This window comes from Oncorhynchus kisutch, linkage group LG22 (genome assembly GCF_002021735.2).
Source record: "Oncorhynchus kisutch isolate 150728-3 linkage group LG22, Okis_V2, whole genome shotgun sequence".
Lineage (NCBI taxonomy): Eukaryota > Metazoa > Chordata > Actinopteri > Salmoniformes > Salmonidae > Oncorhynchus > Oncorhynchus kisutch.
In genome coordinates this window covers 46,014,498-46,033,316 of record NC_034195.2, presented here as the reverse complement: position 1 = coordinate 46,033,316, position 18,819 = coordinate 46,014,498, and the positions used below count along the sequence as shown (strand labels likewise).

General features: G+C 42.9%; 1 protein-coding gene across 2 annotated transcripts in view; it reads right to left on the bottom strand.

Moving 5' to 3' along the window:
* The window catches only part of mgat4c (mgat4 family member C), a 178,695-nt gene that overhangs the window by 134,632 nt on the left and 25,244 nt on the right, over window positions 1-18,819 (bottom strand). The window lies entirely within an intron of this gene.

Genomic DNA, 18,819 nt, shown 5'->3' with positions numbered 1-18,819 from the left:
AGACAGCCTTTTAACTATCCCAAAGCCTAGGACCAAGAGGCATGGAGAGGCAGCCTTTTAACTATCCCAAAGCCTAGGACCAAGAGGCATGGAGAGGCAGCCTTTTAACTATCCCAAAGCCTAGGACCAAGAGGCATGGAGAGGCAAAGACTTCTCAGAACAAAAGACAGTAACAGACAGAAATGTAGGGCAGCAATCCAACTGATCTCAACACATGCCAGTCATCCCTTTTTCAACGTCACTTCAATAACAGACCGTCTACCAGTACCTTGTGATCTAAACAAGATTGACTCTCCCACTCAGCTAAAGAAGTCAAGGTTGTTGTCCTAGGTCTCAAGGTAAGGTGACGTCACCTTTTGAGTCGGTCTACTTTACTTCTGCCAAACGTAAGAAAACTAATTGTGATGAAGGCCAAGATGGCTTGATAACATAAATCAGTGTCCTCCTCTTTTAGATATGTGGATATCCAGGCAGTTCTACTCTATACCTCCCTCCATCCATCCCTCCCTGCATTCTCTGTCCATTTATTATCAGTGCTTGGCCCTGGCCACTAGCTGCATATCAGGTCTGGGCAGCGGGCTAATCTCCCGTCCCAGAGCCCCAGCCAGGCTCCAGCAGCAATCAGAGGCCGGCCGGCCGGCACATTACCTCAGCAATACTGTAGTCTGGCACACACAGCAGCCTGCCTGCCTGACCGCCTGTCTGACCGCCATGCCCACAGAAGGAGACGGCTGGCAACGGGCCTGTCTGTAGCTGACACAGCAGCAGCTCGCAGGCCGGGCCCACGACCTGGGTTCAAATAGTGTTTGTTTTCTTTGAAATATTTTTGATTGAGCTTGAATGAGCTGGCCTGGTGTGATGTGGCCAATGGAATAGTCCCCACACATCTGGCACTAAAGGAAAGCTCAATAAATTACTGAGAGGTTAGACATATGTGTGACTCCCTTTGTTTTTTATAGCTTACTGATAACATAAGTAACATTTATTTATTATCAGTGATATTTATTCTTTATCTTATTCATTTTGTACATACGAATAGAAAAAACATACCCTTATCCTACAGTGCATGTATCATGATTAAAGCTGATATAAATATAAATAACACCGGTTTAAAGGTCTCTTAATTGGCTGGCTGGGAACTTTAGAATACATTTTAAGATGATTCTATTGGTTTTTAAATAAATCCACGATTGTGCACCCAAATACATGTCAGACATGCTTTTAAGTTATATAACCAGTAGTTCCCTCAGGTCCTCTGGCACTGGCCTTTTAACTATCCCAAAGACTGGGACCAAGAGGCATGGAGAGGCAGCCTTTTAACTATCCCAAAGCCTAGGACCAATAGGCATGGAGATGCAGCCTTTTAACTATCCCAAAGCCTAGGACCAAGAGGCATGGAGAGGCAGCCTTTTAACTATCCCAAGCCTATGACCAAGAGGCATGGAGAGGCAGCCTTTTAACTATCCCAAGCCTAGGACCAAGAGGCATGGAGAGGCAGCCTTTTAACTATCCCAAGCCTAGGACCAAGAGGCATGGAGAGGCAGCCTTTTAACTATCCCAAAGCCTAGGACCAAGAGGCATGGAGAGGCAGCCTTTTAACTATCCCAAGCCTAGGACCAAGAGGCATGGAGAGGCAGCCTTTTAACTATCCCAAAGCCTAGGACCAAGAGGCATGGAGAGGCAGCCTTTTAACTATCCCAAAGCCTAGGACCAAGAGGCATGGAGAGACAGCCTTTTAACAATCCCAAAGCCTGGGACCAAGAGGCATGGAGAGACAGCCTTTTAACTATCCCAAAGCCTAGGACCAAGAGGCATGGAGAGGCAGCCTTTTAACTATCCCAAAGCCTAGGACCAAGAGGCATGGAGAGGCAGCCTTTTAACTATCCCAAAGCCTAGGACCAAGAGGCATGGAGAGGCAGCCTTTTAACTATCCCAAGCCTAGGACCAAGAGGCATGGAGAGGCAGCCTTTTAACTATCCCAAAGCCTAGGACCAAGAGGCATGGAGAGGCAGCCTTTTAACTATCCCAAGCCTAGGACCAAGAGGCATGGAGAGGCAGCCTTTAGTTACTAAGCCCCCAGCCTCTGAAATAGCCTGCCAGAGAACCTGAGGGGGGCCGAAAGTGTGGACATATTTAAAAGAGATCTTAAAACACATCTTTTTAACTTTGGTTTTCCTCAGGGTGCTTTTTAGTTGTTAGGTTTGTGTTATTCTTTAGTTTTTTTATCTTGTGTTTGTTGTGTAGCAAATATTTCTGCTTTTATTTAGATTGTTTATTCTAAAACATGTCCTGTTAAGCACATTGCGTTGCAGTCCATGTTTGAAATGTGCTGTATAAGTAGAGCTTATTTGATTTGATAAATGTACATTAGCTGATTGTAGGATGACCTTATTTCTGTAGATCGATCACAATGTGTCTTTTGGCATATTTTAGCTTTGTTATGCTTAGTATTTTATATGTCTGTCAGAGTTAAAAAGTTAACTCAAGTTCACACTGAAAACATCCAAAATACATCATCTATACAGCTAAAAACATCAATGTTATGATGTCAATGATGTCAACAACAACAAAAATCAGAATTTGCTAACCGCTACAAAATCAAAATCAAGGCAAAATCAAGACGCCAATATTCTTGTAATGCTTTCTGTATATTACATGTTAAATTACAGCTCAATTAGAGCAAATTCTCAATTCTCAATCACCATTAATCACAGCAAATCATGCAATTAACTCAATACATATTTTTTGCGTTTGACAACTCTAGTATTTTAGCACACATATGGAATATGCTTAGCACTTAAAATGTATCTTCTAATTAATTCCATATCTTCATTATTTGTTTATATAATACGGTAACATACAGTACACAGAACATGAACAACAAAAGATACCTATGCTGAAGAGATAGAAAGACAAAGGAGCCCACTGTGAATAATGAGTGTATATGCACTATGCAGACAGTGAATTCAGACAGAGAAGCTAATAACATGTTTGTGTTTCTCTTTGGAGTGTGACAACAGCTCAGAAGAAGAATTTGAAGAGAGAGAGAGAGAGGCTGAAAGTGCTAATGAGACTTATTTTTAAGAAAACGATCTAGGTGGCGGCCATGATGAATATTCAACAGCTCAGCACCTTGATGAACCAACCACCAAAAATAAAATAAAAGTGTGTTCTGTGTAAAAAATGTAAAATAAAAGTGTGATGTATTCTTTGTTTCAGTGGGTTCATCTCAATGCCTCCATGTTTCATATACAATGCCTCCCTTGTATATTATAGTCTGTAGGCTAACCCCCTCACATACACACACACACACACACACACACACACACACACACACCGCCACCATCATACACAAATACATGTCCAACACATTTGATGAATTTATCAACTATTGTTGTTGTTATCATCTAATTACCCTCAACTCGATCGGACTCTCCATTTAAAAAAAATATCCAAATGTGGACTGATCAAGCAAGATGGCTCACAAGACAAGTTACATGCACTACTACTACGTTGCTAGGCAACAGTGAGTGAGAGAACCTTACTTATTTTCGGGGAAATAACTTCAGTGTCCAAAACAAATAAGATGGGATACACCATGAAACTTGTGAATTAGATGGCATGCCACAAGACAGCAGCATTTCCATCAGCCGACACAACCCAAAAGGACAGTTGTACAGAGACCTAGATGAAGTTTATAAGCCAACGTCTGTACAAAGCATGATCAGTAGATAAAGTTTTCATTGAAAGGGCTTTTTAGTCCAGGATTAATGTGGGCCAGTCCAACTGCTCCAAAGTACCTATCATGAATTCCCTCTTCTATTAGGAATAACTTTCATATACTGTAATAGTCTCTATTCAGGAATATAGTAAGTTTATGTGTGTTTACGGTAAACTGTCTCCTACATCCTTGAATCCCTCAGGGATTGGATTCCAGTGTGGTTGGTAGTTGGTATACCAACAAGAAGCAAGACATCATTTTCTTTTAATTTGAGAAAATGTACAAAAGATTTTGTATTAGTATTGAGCTCTTGAGATGCAAAAATATTTATGCTATCTTAAAACAAACTCTGACATGGTGCCGATAGGTATGGCAGCTCTGCTTCTAGCTCCTAAGCAACTTTGCAGTACTTAATTTTTGTGTGTGTTACTTCTTACATTATTATCCCAGACATTTTTTTGTGTTATTACATACAGCCGGAAATAACCTTTGGATATCAGAGCGGCTGTAACTCACCAGCATTACGACCAGGAATACAACTTTCCCAAATTAGATCCCTTGTTCGTACCCCCCAGGGCAATTGAACTTATTCCAGAAGCTTCTCCAAAACACCACCGGCGGAAAAGAGGTATTCGGAGTGGACTTCTAGTCTGACTAAGGAAGCATGCACACCATCCACTGCTTCCGAGTATATTACTCACTAATGTTCAGTCTCTGGATAATAAAGTAGACGAGCTCAGAGCGAGGATCTCCTTCCAGAGAGACATCAGTGATTGTAACATACTCTTTCATGGAAACATGGCTCTCTCTGGATATACTGTCCCTGTCTATACAGCCATCTGGGATCTCAATACATCGCGCAGACAGGAATAAAGAACTCTCTGGGAAAAAGAAAGGCGGGGATGTATATTTCATGATTAACTATTCATGGTGTGATTGTGATAACATACAGAAACTCAAGTCCTTTTGTTCACCCGACCTAGAATACCTCACAATCAAATACCGACCGTATTACCTCCCAAGAGAATTCTCTTCAGTTATCGTCACAGCTGTGTATATTCCCACTCAAACCGATACCACGACTGCCCTCAAAGAACTACACTGGACTTTATGCAAACTGGAAACCACATATCCTGAGGCGCATTTATTGTTGCTGAGGATTTTAACATAGCAAATTTGAGAGAAATGCTACCGATGTTCTACCAACACATTGACTGTAGTACTCGCGCTGGTAAAACATTGGAAAACTGCTACTCAACTTTTCGAAATGACTACAAGGCCCTCCCTCACCCACCCTTCAGCAAATTTAATCATGACTCCATTTTGTTCCCCCCTTCCTATAGGCAGAAATTCAAACAGGAAGTACCTGTGCTAAGGTCTATTCAACGCTGGTCTGGCCAATCTGAATCCATGCTTCAAGATTGTTTTGATCACGTGGACTGGAATATGTTCCGGGTAGCCTCTGAGAATAACATCTACAAATATACACTGGTACGGTGACTGAGTTCATCAGGAAGTCTATTGGGAGATGTTGTACCCACTGTGACTATTAAAACCTACCCAAACCAAAAACTGTGGATAGATGGCAGCATTTGCGCAAAACTGAAAGCACGAACCACTGCATTTAACCATGGCAAGGTGACTGGGAATATGGCCGAATACAAACAGTGTAGTTTTTCCCTCCGTAAGCTAATCAAACAGGCAAAACGTTAGTACAGAGACAAAGTGGAGTCCCAAATCAACAGCTCAGACACGAGACGTATGTGGCAGGGTCTACAGACAATCATGGACTACAAAGGGAAAACCAGCTACGTCACGGACACCGACCTCTTGCTTCCGGACAAGCTAAACACCTTCTTTGTTTGCTTTGAGGATAACACAGTGCCACTGACGCGGACCACTACCAAGGACTGTGGGTCCCCCCTCCGCTGAGGACGGCGCAGTTTGATTTGAATACAGAAAGACGGGGCTCATTAAATTGGGTTAACTTTATTAATCATGTGTACAATTAGACTTGGGCGATATACCGTTTCAACCGTATAATGGGGTATTTTGAAATACCAACAGTATGATTTTCAATACCGTTTTCAACACCTGCTGTGTGGTACGCAACTGATTGCTATGCCACTGCCACTATAAGTTAAGTATAACTATAAGAAATCTAAGAGGTGTCAAATAAATTATATCCAGCTCAGGGTTCCAGCTATGCACTTGTTTTGCTAACTTGCTAGCTAAGCGGCTAGATGTCAAGATCCATTCCCTCCTGGATCAAGATCCTTGTTCCCGAAATTGTGCATTGTTGTTTTTTTAAATAGCGCCCCTTGTGTAAAACTGTATACCCCAGTATGGTACAGAAACGGTATGACGGTATGAACATCTTGATACCACCTGACCCTATTTGCAATGCATTTTATGTTAAAATATAATGAACAATATTTTTAAACAAACACCCTCAGAAAACTTCTCAACAATAAAACTTACACTTAATGCAGAACAGAATCATAAGTAGGTCTCCAGACCGAAGACGTCTGGATTTACTAATTAAACGAGACAAGATGAGAAAAACTCCACCAGCTCGCTCCGACGGGAAATAAAACAGTTTTGCCCATATTTGCTTTGTTATTTAGCATGAACAGCTCATATTAATTACTCTCTCTTGTTTCCTTAATTAACTTGATTCATTACTTTGGCTGTAAACACATTAGTCAAATGAAGAGTCTCTGAGCACACCTGGCTTTGCTTTCTTTCTTTTCTTGCTGTGTTGCTGTGTGTGTCTTTCTTCTCGTTGCTTTCTAATAAGTAAGTAAGCATTTTACTGTTAGTCTACACCTGTTGTTTACGAAGCATGTGACAAGTACAATTTGATTTGATTATGCTGCTGGCTGGCAGAGTATTAAAGAAACACATTTTTTTTTTACGGGATGCTGGAGTAGTAGGCTACCTTCCTCTCCTCTAACTCCGCCGTCCTCTTCCTCCTCTAGAAATAGAGTAGAGATTGTGATAGCTGCCTACCTTTCTCCCCTCTCTCCCCACCCTCCTCCTTCTCTAGCCATAGAGTTGACCTCTCTTTTCCTCCTCTTCCTCCTCCTCTAGCAATAGCTGCCTGACCGCCAAGGAAGACTTAATGTATAAGATTTGTCAATGTCAATTTCCCAGCTAATCTCTCAGGTCCACCTCAGCGCTAGGCTAGTTAGCTCCCACCTACCTAACACCCATTCATTCTGCTCAGCGCCTGCATTCTCACAGTACATCCCATACCAGAGACAAAATAACTGAGTTCCATGGCCATGGTTTAAAGAATGAGATTGAAGTAAGTATGTGTCTATCTATACAGCCTGACCCTGGGGCCATACAATGAAGATGGTTACCACATTCCTGTGACAGTAAACTGTAGCCTTACTCTGAAGCAGGCATAGGCAACTGGCGGCCCAGTTGTCCATCCCTGGGGGTCTCAACTTACTGTTGCGAGGTAGAATAGCAGAATACACAATGTCAAGAAAAATTGGTTAGATTGGTAAATGAGTCTAGAGGCCAGCTATCTAAACATGTAGTAATCGAGGTCAAATTAAAGCCCGGGAGGCCCCCATTGATTTTGTTAGTCAGTCTCACTCAGATATCACGTTAAAAACTACAAACACTTCTCTCCACCATATGGCAAAATGTGTAGAATTGCACAAAACACCAAAAAATATACATTTGCCTGAACTTAGTTATAAAATTGCCAAATCTTCTCTCTGCCCCATGGCAAACTCAATTTTTTTACATTTTTATAACAAAAATGTTCTCTCTGGTGGGCCATCAAAGTTGCCCATCCCTGCTTTAAAGAGATTATTCTGCTTTAAATAGATTATTATACTTTCCCAGAGTCAGATTTATTTATGACTCTGCATGCAGTATGAAGGAAGTTAGTCATTGCACTAGCGCTAGTGCAATGACTGGATGTCACGTTAGTCATAACGAGGAGACCAAGGTGCAGCGTGAGATGAATACATTCTTCTTTATTTAAACGAAGAACACTAAACAAACTAACAAAATAACAAAACGAACGTGAAGCTATAAACACGAATGCTGACATGCAACTACACATAGACAATAACCCACAAAACCAAAATGGAAATGGCAACCTAAATAGGATCCCCAATCAGAGACAACGATAAACATGTCTCTGATTGGGAAACAATTCAGGCCACCATAGACCTACATTTACCTAGACAATACCAAAAACCCCATAGATATACAAAAACCCAAGACAAGACAAAACCTAGCCAAAATAATAAGGAAAACAAAGATAACTAAGGTCAGGGAGTGACAGTACCCCCCCCCCCCCCCCCCCCCCCAAAAAAAGGTGCGGACTCCCGGCCGCAAACCTAAACCTATATGGGAAGGTCTGGGTGGACATCTAACCTTGGTGGAGGCTCTGGTTCTGGACGCCGCCCCCCTTCTTTACACTGAGTCCGCTCTTGTAGCACAGACCTGTGGATCATCGGAGGCTCTGGACTGCGGATCCTCGCCGTAGGCCCCGACTGGGGACCCTCGCTGCGTGGATCATCGCCGGATGTTCTTGACTGGGGACTGTTGCTGGAGACCCCGGACTGTGGACCGTCGCTGGAGACCCCGGACTGGGGACCGTCGCTGGAGGCCCCGGGCTGGGGACCGTCGCTGGACTGGGTACTGTAGCCGGACGATCTGGACTGCCGAGGTGCACAGTAGGCCTGGTGCGTGGTGCCGGCACTGGTGGTACCGGGCTGGGAACACGCACCTCAGGGCGAGTGCGAGGAACAGGAACAGGGCGTACGGTAAGCACGAGGAGTTGGCTCAGTTCTCCTACCTGACTCATGCAATATCCTTGTGTGCCACCCCCCAATAAAAATTATTGGGGCTGCCTCTTGGGCTTCCGTGCTAGCCATGTACCTTCATATCGTCGCTGTTCCTCTATTCTCCGGTATCGCCGTTCCGCTTTCGCTGCCTCTAGCTCCTCCTTAGGACGGCGATACTCCCCCGGCTGTGTCCAGGGTCCTGCTCCATCTAATATCTCCTTCCAGGTCCATTTCCCCATTAAGCGCTGTTCCTTCATTTCACGCTGCTTGGTTCTGGTTTGATGGGTTATTCAGTCACGTTCGTCATAACGAACGAATGCATAAGATGAATGCATTCTTCTTTATTTAAACAAAGAACACTAAACAAAATAACAAAACGAACGTGAAGCTATAAACACGAGTGCTGACATGTAACTACACATAGACAATAACCCACAAAACCAAAATGGAAATGGCAACCTAAATAGGATCCCCAATCAGAGACAACGATAAACAGCTGTCTCTGATTGGGAACCGATTCAGTCCACAATAGACCTACATTTACCTAGACAATACCAAAACCCCATAGATATGACAAAAACACACATACCACCCTAGTCACACCCTGACCTAACCAAAATAATAAAGAAAACTAAGATAACTAAGGTCAGGGCGTGACACTGGAAGTCTACAAATATCCTAGTTGCACTAACGCTAGGTAACATTGGCTTGTGAAACTACCACTAACTACCTCTAACTCACTTTAACCTCTGATAGTGACAAAATTATGTAAAAAGACAATAACTACATTGAGAATCAGCGACAACGTTGTTGGCCTTGAATAATCTACCTGAGATTCCATTAAACCCAGTGGTTATTATGATTGGGGGATGTGGGGGGGGGCCTTGTTACATTTGTTCCCGGTTTCCCCTATGCACTTAACGCTAATGCCAAGCATTAAACGCGCCGATACCATTCTCCTGATACTCGGGTTTGAAAATGGTGCAGTTCACTCAACTGCTTTCAAATATTTTTCCCGCGACTGTGCAATGGCTGGGCATATGCATATCAATGCATGATTCTCTCTCTGTGACACACACAATTAGAAAGTGCCACAAGAGGAATATTATTTTCTCACATAGAATGTGACAAGACAATTGAAAAAAGTAAACTGACAATGGGGGTTGCCTGAGAGTCAGTACCTGTGTGAATTTTGCCTACAACAGTATCTAATGAAGAATATTGGCATTGTACACCGTCTCGCCCACCCCGTGTCATCAAACCATACGAGACAGGCTGTGTGTCACGTGTGCTCCCTCTCCGGCCTCTAGGTCACCAGGCTGCTTGTTATGGCGCACACCAGTCAACACCGTTACGCGTACCTGCACATCATCAGGCTGACCTGGACTCCATCACCTCCTTGATTACCTGCCCTATATATGTCACTCACTTTGGTTCCTTCCTGAGACGTCATTGTTTCTGTTTCAGTTTCCTGTCTATGTGTTGTTCGTGTTTCTTGTTTTGTTTATTAAATTATGCCCTTCCTGAACATGCTTCCCGACTCCCAGCGCACACATTATACTGTGCGTGCCACTGCTATAAAATTGATGCTGCAAACACCCCCAAAAAATATGGAACACGAATAAAAAAATCTGCTGAGCGCACTTTGAAGATTCTGCTGTCCACACTTACTTTTCCCCATTCATTACTCGTGTTGTTAGCTGGGGACAAGTCCATTTGGACAGCAGCATCTTCAAAGTGCGCTCAGCAGATTTTTTTATTCGTGTTCCATATTTTTGGGGTGTTTGCAGCATCAATTCTATAGCAGTGGCACAGTCTGTCTCGTATGGTTTGATGACACGGGGTGGGCGAAACGGTGTACAATACCAATATTCTTCATTAGATACTGTTCTAGGCTAAATTCACACAACCTAATGTACCGGGGCTCAGCCCCGCTTGGCTCTCAACTGAATCATAAGTGGTGGGTCTCTGCCACCGTGGGCCCCAGCCCAAATAACCCCTGATTATGCCCATTCAGAATATAAAGAATGTTTTTACAACCTATTTGTAAATCAATGAGGTAGGTTGCGGTTGCCAAAACTTATGCTGTGCAAGAAACATAACATGATTGTATGACATATTGATTCTGTGATTTGATTTGGAGGTGCTCCAATATTGAGCATGAAAATGCATTTTCTGTTCTGTAGAATGATTGTGTGCATTATAGGCTTAACATGACATACTGTACATGCTTTTAAAAAACCTGCGAGGGTCAGTTAGAGAACAGTGGGTTTTACTAGGCCTCCTCTTCCTCAGAATAATGGGGAAATCAGTTTCCTCAGTATCATTTACATTGGTTAATGGATTAATTGTCAATTTGGTGACTCATAAAAGTGAAAATTAAATGACAAATCACAATATACAGTATTATCTAACCAAGACATTCGTACATGCCAGGCTGTATCACAATCGGCCGTGATTGGGAGTCCCATAGGGCTTTGCACATTTGGCCCAGGGTTGTTCGGGTTAGAGTTCGGCCGGGGTAGGCTGTCATTGTAAATAAGAATTTGTTCTTAACTGACTTGCCTAGTTAAATAAAGGTTAAATAAAAAATATTTAAATGCCCTGTCTACTGTTTCTACTAACAGAAATGCTTTGTTTTGACACAATGTAATGACTAGCCTTCCCTGTCTAGCTAGGTTACGTCATAAACATCTGTAGTTAATTAACAATGTAGTTAATTAAGCCTATTACAAATCTTTAATCTACTAGGTCTTGAGTAGGTACTAGGCCTTGAGTAGGTACTAGGTCTTGAGTAGGCACTAGGCCTTGAGTAGGTAATAGGTCTTGAGTAGGTACAAGGTCTTGAGAAGGTACTAGGTCTTGAGTAGGCACTAGGTCTTGAGTAGGTAATAGGTCTTGAGTAGGTAATAGGTCTTGAGTAGGTACTAGGTCTTGAGTAGGCACTAGGTCTTGAGTTGGTAATAGGTCTTGAGTAGACAATAGGTCTTGAGTAGGTACTAGGTCTTGAGTAGGCACTAGAGGTCTTGAGTAGGCAATAGGTCTTGAGTAGGTAATAGGTCTTGAGTAGGTACTAGGTCTTGAGTAGGTACAAGGTCTTGAGTAGGTAATAGGTCTTGAGTAGGTACTAGGTCTTGAGTAGGCACTATGTCTTGAGTAGGTACAGGGTCTTGAGTAGGTACTAGGTCTTGAGTAGGTACTAGGTCTTGAGTAGGCACTATGTCTTGAGTAGGTACAAGGTCTTGAGTAGGTAATAGGTCTTGAGTACCAGGGAGTAGGCTTGTCACAATACCGAGATTTTACAAACAATATGATATCAGGCCAAGTATCACGATAACGAGTATTTTCACCATATCACGGTGGGAAGAAAATCAGTGGCCTAGCATCCTGTTCGCCCCGCCCCCGGACGCTTGTTCACGTTTTCTGAACATTCTCCAAAAACCTGTCACTGAAATTCTCAATACAACACATTGAATTTAACTTCACACTGTTCAGTGTATAATACAATGCTGCATAGAATGGCTGATTTTCTCATAATTGCAAAGGCCTTCCTGTGATTTGGCTGGAGGAATGGGAGGAAGGAATATACTGTACATCAGGGGAGGCTGCTGAAAGGAGGATGGCTCATCATAATGTCTGGAACAGAGCAAATGGAATAGCATCAAACACATAGAAACCATGTGTTTGACATCATTCCCCTCATTCCGCAACAGCCATTGCCATGAGCTCATCCTCCCAAATTAAGCTGCCAAAAACCTCCTGTGATATACTGTCACGTTCTGACCTATGTTTTGTCTTTGTTTTTGTATGGTCAAGGCGTGAGTTGGGGTGGGCAGTCTATGTTTGTTTTTCTAGGGAATATCGCCGTCCCAAGGCAGAGCTGGAGGCAGCGAAAGCTGAGCTGTCACGTTCTGACCTTAGGTCCGTTGAGTTGGGGTGGGCAGGTGAGTTGGGGTGGGCAGTCTATGTTTGTTTTTCTATGTTGGTTTTTGTGTTCGGCCTGGTATGGTTCTCAATCAGAGGCAGGTGTCGTTAGTTGTCTCTGATTGAGAATCATACTTAGGTAGCCTTTTTTCCACCTGAGTTTTGTGGGTGTTTATTTTCTGTCTAATGTGTGTTGTCACCTTACAGAACTGTTTCGGTTTCGTTGATTCACGTTTATTATTTTGTTCCAGTGTTCAGTTGTGTTTTTTGAATAAATCCATATGGACACTTATGGACACTCCGGAGATCGCTGCTGCCCGATACCACGCTGCTTGGTCCTTGGTTGGTCCGATCCTTACTCCTCCTCAGACGAAGAGGAGGAAATCCGTTACAGAAACACCCACCAACCAAGGACCAAGCAGTGTGGTATCGGGCAGCAGCGCTCTCCGGACTCTTGGACATGGGAGGAGACACTTGACGGCAAGGGACCCTGGGCACAGGCTAGGGAATATCGCCGCCCCAAGGCAGAGCTGGAGGCAGCGAAAGCTGAGCTGTCACGTTCTGACCTTAGGTCCGTTGAGTTGGGGTGGGCAGGTGAGTTGGGGTGGGCAGTCTATGTTGGTTTTTCTATGTTGGTTTTTGTGTTCGGCCTAGTATGGTTCTCAATCAGAGGCAGGTGTCGTTAGTTGTCTCTGATTGAGAATCATACTTAGGTAGCCTTTTTTCCACCTGGGTTTTGTGGGTGTTTATTTTCTGTCTAGTGTGTGTTGTCACCTTACAGAACTGTTTCGGTTTCATTGATGTTTATTATTTTGTTCCAGTGTTCAGTTGTGTTTTTTAAATAAATCAATATGGACACTTACCACGCTGCGTTTTGGTCCGATCCTTACTCCTCCTCAGACGAAGAGGAGGAAATCCATTACATATACATGCACAATGATCTGCATGTCATTGTGTCAGTCAGGGGAAAACACTGCATAATGATCTGCATGTCATTGTGTCAGTCAGGGGAAAACACTGAATAATGATCTGCATGTCATTGTGTCAGTCAGGGGAGAACACTGCATAATGATCTACATGTCATTGTGTCAGTCAGAGGGAAACACTGCATAATGATCTGCATGTCATTGTGTCAGTCAGGGGAAAACTGCATAATGATCTACATGTCATTGTGTCAGTCAGAGGGAAACACTGCATAATGATCTGCATGTCATTGTGTCAGTCAGAGGGTAACCTTTACTGTTCAGTTAACACAGACACACTCTTCCTCCTCACACTCTCTCTGTGTCCCTCACTCTCTCTGTGTCCCTCACTCTCTCTTTCTCCATCAATCTCTCTGTGTCCCTCACTCTCTCTGTCTCCCTCACTCTCTCTTTCTCCCTCACTCTCTCTCTCTGTAAGACAGTCGTGAAGAGGGCTCGACAAAACCTTTTCCCCCTCAGGAGACTGAATAGATTTGGGCTGGGTCCCCAGATCCTCAAAAGTTTCTACAGCTGCACCATCGAGAGCATCCTGACCGGTTGCATCACCGCCTGGTATGGCAACTACTCTGCATCTGACCGTAAGGCGCTACAGAGGGTAGTGTGAATGGCCCAGTACATCTCTGGGGTCCAGCTTCCTGCCATCCAGTACCTATACAATAGGCGGTGTCAGAGGAAAGGCCATGTTATTGTCAGAGACTCCAGTCACCCAAGTTAAATACTGTTGACTCTGCTACCGCACAGCAAGCGGTACCGGAGCGCCAAGTCTAGGACCAAAAGGCTCCTCAACAGCTTCTACACCCAAGCCATAAGACTGCTGAACAATTCATAAGATCGCCACCGGACAATTTACTTTGGACCCCCCCCCCTTTTTTACACTGCAACTACTCGCTGTTTATTATCTATGCATAGTCACTTCACCCCCACCCACGTACATGTACAAATTACCTCAACTAACCTGTACCTGTCACGTCCTGACCTTAGTTCCTTTTTTTATGTCTCTATTTTAGTTTGGTCAGGGCGTGAGTTGGCGTGGGCATTCTATGTGTTTTTCTATGTTTTTGTATTTTTTTGTTTTTGGCCTGGTATGGTTCCCAATCAGAGGCAGCTGTTTATCGTTGTCTCTGATTGTGAACCATACTTAGGCAGCCTGTTTTCCCACTATGGTTTGTGGGTAGTTGTTTTGTGTTTTGTGTTTCTGTTTTGTTTTCGTTCATTCTCGTTGTTATTTTGTTTTGTATTCAGTTTAAATAAAAGGAACATGAACACTTACCACGCTGCATATTGGTCCGATCCATCCTACTCCTCCTCAGAAGAGGAGGAAAACCTACCCACCAGGCCGATCCATCCTACTCCTCCTCAGAAGAGGAGGAAAACCTACCCACCAGGCCGATCCATCCTACTCCTCCTCAGAAGAGGAGGAAAACCTACCCACCAGGCCGATCCATCCTACTCCTCCTCAGAAGAGGAGGAAAACCTACCCACCAGGCCGATCCATCCTACTCCTCCTCAGAAGAGGAGGAAAACCTACCCACCAGGCCGATCCATCCTACTCCTCCTCAGAAGAGGAGGAAAACCTACCCACCAGGCCGATCCATCCTACTCCTCCTCAGAAGAGGAGGAAAACCTACCCACCAGGCCGATCCATCCTACTCCTCCTCAGAAGAGGAGGAAAACCTACCCACCAGGCCGATCCATCCTACTCCTCCTCAGAAGAGGAGGAAAACCGTTACAGTACCCCTGACTTGGAACCAGTGCACCTGTATATAGCCTCGTTATTGTTATTGTTATTCTGTTACTTTTTATTATAACTTTTTATTTGAGTCTACTTGATAAATATTTTCTTAACTCTTCTTGAATTGCACTGTTGTTTAAGGACTTGTAAGTAAGCATTTCACTGTAAAGTCTACACTTGTGTTCGGCACATGTGACAAATAAAGAATTGATTTTATCCCTCTCTCTACTCCCTCAATTTCTCTGTCTCCCTCATTCTCTCTGCCTCCCTCACTCTCTCTGCCTCCCTCACACTCTCTGACTCCCTCAATCTCTCTGTATCCCCCACTCTCTCTGGCTCCCACACTCTCTGTCTCCCACACTCTCTGTTGCCCTCACACACTCTCTCTGTCTCCCTCACTCTCTCTGTGTCCCTCACTCTCTCTGTGTCCCTCACTCTCTCTGTCCCTCATTATCTCTGTGTCCCTCACTCTCTCTCTCTCCCTCACTCTCTCTATGTCCCTCAATCTCTCTCCCTCACTCTCTCTATGTCCCTCACTCTCTCTGCCTCCCTCACTCTCTCTGTCTCCCTCACTCTCATAAACACACACACACCACTCTCTCTCTCCCACAAATACACACTGCTTCCAACATTTAAAACGTTAGGCACCAAACAGAATTTAAGGAGCAGCAGAAAGAAATAGATGTTTGATATAGTTTAGTCTTCCATTAGCCCTATATGAATGAATCCTACCTTTTCAAGCACATCTCATGAGTAGCAGACCCTTTGCCGTTCTTCCTGTGCCAATCAGATGTGCCTAAACCTACTGTCAAGTTACCAGGTTGTTAGCTAGCTAGGTAAAATGACTGAACTAAGTTGTTTGTTATCAAACCAATAATTAGCGACCCGGTATTAGTTTAAAATGGCCTGCAATATGGTTCTTGAAGTTAAAGCTGCAAGCATGCCTGTCACGAAGTTGTACTCCCTTTTCCCTCTCTGACACTCAGAGGCTGCATGACAGTGAACATGCAAAGTCTACTCAGACTGGTCTGTGCGCTTGGTTACAACAGGGGATGAAATGATACAATGTTTCAACATTACTCACTTTGCGCACTGCTCCAATGTTACAAATGTACAGATGTAACAAGAAAAGACTCATCAGAGTAGGGTCTGCATCCCCGCTCGCCATCACAGCTAAATGATATATATTTTTTAACTGACGGAAGAATAGTCACTGAAGACCGGACGGAGAGAAGCAGGTGAGTGAGGGCTGGTAAGAGATGAGGCTGGCTGACTACAGCTGCCACAGGTGATATGGGCATGAACGTGAAGTGGATATCATTGGACCTGCCCATACCAGAGACTTAGTGGCATATGAAACAGTACTAAGGTATCATAAGTATCATGAAGTTTTGGTACCGTGATATTACAGTGGTACTGTTATACCGGGCAACACAACCAGGAAGAGGCCCCAGAACTAACAAAGGAAAAGTACCACTGTATGAGGCTCAAGAGCACTGCCTTATAAACAAGACTAACCTGGATTAATAAAGTTGAAATAGAATGGTTCATATTGAAATAATGAATTTGGAACATCAGACGGTAATTAGTGGACATTTGTTGGGGGCATATACATTTGGCTGTCATTCTCATTCAGAGAGCAGTAAAAGCAATCATAAAAACAACATGGTGTGCATTCTAAAATAATAATGGTACTTAATAGGAGTTAGAACGATTTTACTGCGAACAGCTGTCTTGCAATAATGAGTTCCTGGCATCTACAGGAGAAGTTCAAAGCCCTTTAATGCTGCACTCATAATGACGAGGGAGGGAGGGAGAGAGTCTTGAGCAGGGCGACCTACAAACAGGCTATAACCAAGTCCATAGTACAAGCCACTAATATACCAGTAAACCAGTAATAATACAGGACCCTAGGCACTTGATGAGGCCATTTTTATGCTGTAGCCACAAATAAACATACAGTATCATAACCACCAATTCCCCCAGCATATTGTTGCTTAGTGACCACTGAACTGTTCCTAATCCACATGTAAAGAACCACAGAAGGTGACAGGGGAATAACGCTGCTCTGGATTCAGTAGCTAGCTAACCATTCAGTACACGTTCTTTTTTCATACAGTGTATAAATTAACATTTCACTTGTAAAGGTCATTTTTGCTTTTTCACTCCCAGTAGTGTTTTTGTTTTTAGAATATTTAAAGAAACTGTGAATAACGGAGCCTCTTCAACACAGGGAGAAAATAAACATGTTTGTTATTTTCTATAATAACAACCGTATATTGAATCTGTATTCAAATCAAATCAAATGTTATTTGTCACATGCTTTGTAAACAACAGGTTTAGACTAACAGTGAAATGCTTACTTACGGGCCCTTCCCAACAACGCAGAGAAAAAGAAAATAAAGAATTAATAGAAAAGTAAGACACGTAATAATAAAATATATAATAAATACAAAATGACAAAATAGCAGAATTGGTAAGGAGCCTGTAAAACGTCTGCTATCCAATGTATCATCTGGGATGTTTTCCAAAGCAAAGTATGCTAAGTGTTTTGTTCCGTTGATAGTGAATGTTTAGTCTTGACGAAGACTGATGTGCTCCATTTCTAAATGCATTGAATCCTACCAATTCAATCGGCCTAGTGGAGAGCAACCAACAGGGACTCATGACATACAGTAATAGCTAGACATCTACACTAAGTTGACATATTGTATATTTAATTGGTCAGTCTTATCTTACATTATTAATCATATTGTAGTAACTGTTTGAAGTACTTCAGATGTTGCAAAGCAGTTCCATTACACAACACAGCAGTCATTTGCATGTGTTTGATTTCCAGCAGCGGCTCCACACCTCTTTCAAAAACAATACAGGCACAACTAAATTAAGATCCACCTTTCTATTCATGCCAACATTATAAAAATAACTCTCTGAAATACGTAGTGTACCGAAATAACTTACAGTGCCTTCAGAGTATTCATACCCCTTGACCGAATTCAAAATTGATTAAATATACACTACAAAAGTTTTGGGTCACTTAGAAATGTCCTTGCTTTTGAAAGAAAAGCACATTTTTGGTCCATTAAAATAACATAAAATTGATCAGAAATACAGTGTTAATGTTGTAAATGACTATTGTAGCTGGAAACGGCAGATTTTTAATGGAATATCTACATAGGCGTACAGAGTCCCATTATCAGCAACCATCACTCCTGTGTTCCAATGGCACGTTGTGTTAGCTAATCCAAGTTTATCATTTTAAAAGGCTAATTGATCATTAGAAAATAATGTTAGCACAGCTGAAAACTGTCATTCTGATTAAAGGTCTTCTTTAGACTAGTTGAGTATCTGGAGCATCAGCATTTGTGGGTTTGATTACAAAAAACTTTCTTCTGAATCTCGTCAGTCTATTCTTGTTCTGAGAAATGAAGACTATTCCATGCAAGAAATTGCCAAGAAACTGAAGATCTCGTACAACGCTGTGTACTACTCCCTTCACAGAACAGCGTAAACTGTCTCGAACCAGAATAGTAAGATCATTGGGAGGCCCCGGTGCACAACTGAGCAAGAGGACAAGTACATTAGACTGTCTAGTTTGAGAAACAGACGCCTCACAAGTCCTCCACTGGCAGCTTTATTAAA